This window comes from Danio aesculapii, chromosome 25 (genome assembly GCF_903798145.1).
Source record: "Danio aesculapii chromosome 25, fDanAes4.1, whole genome shotgun sequence".
Lineage (NCBI taxonomy): Eukaryota > Metazoa > Chordata > Actinopteri > Cypriniformes > Danionidae > Danio > Danio aesculapii.
In genome coordinates, this window is record NC_079459.1 from 15,912,414 (window position 1) to 15,917,397 (window position 4,984).

The window sequence follows — 4,984 nt, forward strand, 5'->3', positions numbered from 1 at the left end:
AAATTAAAAACTGCTTTTATTCTAGCCAAAATAAAAACAAATAAGACTTTCTCCAGAAGAAAAAATATTATCAGACATACTGTGAATTTTCTTGATCTGTTAAACATCATTTGGGAAATATTTAAAAAAGAAAAAAAATTCAAAGGGGGGGGGGGGGGGGGGGGGGGCTAATAATTCTGATTTCAACTGTATGAATCATGATTGAGGTTGATTTTTTGTGATTATTTAAAAAAAAAATCAACCACAATCATGATACATCTGGTCAGACTAATTTGGTCCATATTGTTCACTTACAGTACTGCACTCTCCTGTATCTGATATGACATCATGTATGCATTACATAGATGCCTTTCATGTTATTTTATGAAAATCTTTAGGGGAAAAGAATATCTTCAGGGAACCAAGAATATGTTTTAGCCAGACAGCCAAACCTCAATGTTATTAGGTTACTCTCTTTGTTATGATTCAGTGGAATAGTGTGAAAAGAATCAGCATTTCAAACAGCAGCAAACAATATGAACACCCAACAGTGCACATCATGGATAAAGGGGAACACCTCCTTATTCACACTCTATTCCCTCGTGGAAATCAGAAGATGTGTGGGCTTTTATAATGAATAATGACATTTAAACCTCAAAGTGAAGTGGCTAACTTTTGAGAAAACGAATGACACAGATCTCTGACATTCGAAATCATTTTTGAATTGCATTGTACTTTATTCCAATTTAGAGAGACAAATAAATATGTTTTAAAAGTGACTACTAGAGGATTTTACTACAATCAAAATGATTCAGGCTTATGAAGGCTGTATCAGTTTTTTATGTTGCAATAATTTGTTGAGACATTTATCATGGTATACAGTATTATCATGATATTGACTTAAACTGCAAAAAGACCTTTTAAGCTGATATAATGACAACATTGCTTTAATATACTAATATTGCATTGTTACAAATGTTTCAACTAAATTAAACTGCAAAGTGATGATAAAGTACAACACGCAACGCTTTACAATAGCCACATCAGTGGATAAAAGAATAATGGATAAAAATCAACAGCGCCAAAGAAAGCCAAATTTATTATTTACCATGTTAATATTAGTTGAAAAAATACTACTGAATATTTTTAGTTATTAACTACATTTAATAAAATGCTTACAACTTGTAATCAGATTAAACTATTATTTTGACCCATTAAGAAATTAACATCACCTCAGATTAATCAAACTGTAATTTAGTTAAACTAACTAATGTTAACTATTGGAGCTTTATTGTACAGTTAACCAAAAATAACCCTATAAATAATTACAGAACTTTCCATCAACACTTTAGCATGTAGGCCAGAATAACAAGTGAAAATGTTAATGTTTGATCTATCAAGTTAATCAATTGAATCTTTAAGCATTCGGCGCTGTTATAAACACCCTGCACTGTTGAAATAATAAATAATTATTGACAGATTTTCATTATCATGAAATTCAGATTCAGCCTTTTGTGTAATAACTGCGTCAGTGAATCATCTTAACTTGTCCTCCCAAGGCAGTTTCAGCAGCCCTTTCGAGTTTCACTTGAGCTTCTTTTGCGAAGCCTCTCAGGCCATATCAGCTGGCAAAAGTACTGGCAAAACAACTTTTAGGACAATTGGAATAGCAGCCAAGAAGCAGCGAGAAACTCATCGCCATCAGCATGACTCACGGTTCCACAGCAGCGCTGCATTTATCTTTACCCTGGCCTTAGTCATATCAGCAAATCTCAGGTTACTCATCCCGGCTGAATCGCAGAGGCCTCGGTTTTTAATCTGAATGTCATTGAACTGGTGTAAACCTTCCCGGTCTTTATCCAGTCCTTTTGAGCCACGACACAAGCATTCCTCGGGGAGCCCATGAGAAACGCGGTGGCGTTCGAATGCCGGGCGTGTCTACCTGTGCCCCGTGAGCTGACGTTCCGTGGCAGGAGACCCCTGAGGAGAACCCAAGCCTTTCCCCTCTGACTCATTAGACCTCTCCTCTCTTCTGTCACACCTACGCCGCAGTGTCATCTCTCCCTCCCTCTGTCCCTGCTGTGCCTCGTCCCGAGACAGACCCCCCTTTCGGCCCTTGGTTGCTTACCGAGGGGCCATGGAGATCTCCATTACAGCCTTCTGCCCAGAACTGCGGCTATTGGGAGGCGGCGGAGAAGGCCTTTCACAGGAGTATTACAGAACAGCGTCGGGCTCTGATAAGCCTCCGGTTACGGCCTCCAGGGACTCGACTCGTCCGTCTCCGCTCCCCACCTGGGGGTGAGCGCTTTCTCTCGCGGCTGCAGAAAGGGCTTTGTAAAAGGGCAAAAAGCGCGCAACACAACTCTATTGGTAGAGGCTTTTAGTAACCCTAAACCACATGACCTGTGACTAAGGTCCTGTGCCGATTCCCACCGCCGAGAAAAAACGCACACAATTTAAATTCATAAAGACCTTTGTCACACATTCAAAAGCCCTTTTTTGTTAATGTACGTACTGTCACAGGAGAGGCTGGCATTCAGGGGGACAGGCTTATAGTGTCATCTGCCTGGGCTCTCAACCAGTGTACCAACCCACGCTAATGTGGCCGCCGAGCAGGGCAGAGGAGACCGAGGCGTAGACTGTTATGCAAAATCCCTTCCATTTTTATCTGTATTATGCATTCTGCAATCTGGGTTCAAGATTCGAGAGACGGCAGAGTTTACTGTAGTGCGCTCGAGTGCTTGCATATTTGCGCAGCGGGAAGCCACTGCCCACACATGCATGAGAGGGAGAAATGACTGTTCCTATATCCTTTACTTGCACGAATGAAGAAGATCAAATGACTGCGTTTTTGTCACCGTTTCTTATATAACACCTGCCGGGTGTTTCTTTAAAACTCCAAAGGCTGTAAACCTCTGGAGTGAGTGAAATTACTGGGTTTACAATTAAACGCTATCCTACAGGGGTGTTTACAGGGGGCTGGAAAGTTTGCGTGCAGCAGGTTTATATTACGATAACTGCAGCAAGTAAAATGGATGGTGGTAAAACAGCTTAATTGCTGCGTCTTTCTTGTTAGCCTGGCTTAACATTTACAGCAACTGCTTTGAAGGTTTATCAGTCACCTTAAACACACTGCATTTTCACTCAGCAGGCTTGAAGTTTGGCCCTCTAACTAACAGGGACATTAAAAAGCTGCAAGAGTTATAGAACTTCTGTTGTTATTTATTCAGCACTGTCATTCTAAACCTATGTCATGTTTGCCATTTTTGTCCATACAGTTAAAAAAGTACTGGAACTGACACCCTTGCCTTGGCTTTGGTGTACTACTGTACAGAGGATGCTGATTTGCTAGATGAGGGTGAGTAAACGATGACTGAATCCTTCCTTTTAAGGGGTAATTAACTTCCATTCATTCACACATGAATGCAGTAAACAGGAAATGTAAGCTTATGTGGATTTCAGTGGATTTCATCAGTGTTGGTAAATTCTGAGGCTAATATGAGACTAATGTCTTACGATAGGACCATTAACAAATTGAAACCAATTTAAAGTTTTTTTAAACGTATGTTTATGCAAAATGTACCTAATACAAATGAAATTTGAATCCCAAATCAGATTACTCAGTAGGTGACAATGATGTTACTTATGTTACAGGGACAGTTTACTCAACATTGTTTTATTTCCTTACCCTCATGGCTTTGCAAACCCACATGTTTTGCTTTCTTTTCTTCCGTGAGATGCATAAGGGAACTTCTTATTATGAATATCCTTGTCACTTTTTTCACACTCATAAAAATAGTTTCATAATTGGCATCTGTACTAGAATCTTACTATTTCACAAAAATGTTCTCTGGGAAAAAATTTATCTTTTCTTTTAGACTTTTTAAATGTGCAATGTAAGATAAGCAATCAAAACATCATAATAGTGGCCAATGCAAATCCAAACCTATATTTTTTCAGTCATAAGAAAATGTTGCCATTATTAGCTCAAAGTTAAAAAGAAAATCTATTTTTGGGTTTAACTTGGTAATCCGACTCAAAAGAATGACTACTACTCCATAACTCTCTATAATTGCTTAGGGGAGTGAAAAATATCGCATGAAGGTGAGCAAAATGGTGTGAACGCTTCAAATCCATTTGAATTCATTAATCCATTTTAAAATGAAGGCTAAACAGAAAAAAGCAGACAGTCATTGCCAAGGTTTTATTAGTCTTAATGAGAAGTAAGCCCACCCACGCCTTAGCAATGGTGGATAAATGTACTTTATTCACATTTCATACATATATTTGCATATATTCATATAAAATACAGAATACAGTAGACTGTCACCCAGACAATGACTGGGCCACAATTCCTTATTTACTTTTGGCACCCTGACTGGCTTCCTGACTAGCTGTGTTCTGCAGTCGTACAAATATAATGCAGGATTCAATTACGGCTGTTGGGACGTGCCAAATCTGAAATCTGCCGTTCCCCTTCATATGGGAACTTCAACGTGTGTCTGTTATTAAACAGACTTTTGGGAGTGCTTTAGACGACCAATCACATCTGAAGATAAGAAAACGGGCCAATGAAATGCCAATTGAATTGGCGGAGCTTAGCTCCACAGCTGAAACTGATGAGCCAATTAGGACTATATCAGTCGGCTGCTGGAGCCAGCTCATCAGAATTGTTGCTTCAGACCCGATCTGAGACTGAAGAACCCTTCTGCTGAGCTGACTTCCAACATTGAAGAAAGCATTATTCACATTGAAGAAAGCATTATTCTCACCAGTGCGAGGGAAGACGTTCTAGCGGCGGTCGAGCTGGGTTTCCCGTCCCCTTGGCGTTTCGCTGGTGACCTGAAAGAGCAGTTTTTTAAAAGAGCAGAATTCCCTAAGAGAGCACACGGTCGTGCAGCGCGTCTTTTTAAAGATGTCGTTTCGACCGTGCGTTTCTGGATGCGGTGGTTTCCTCTCCCCGGATGACAGGCACGAGTACTGCGTCACATGCTTGGGGGTCCAA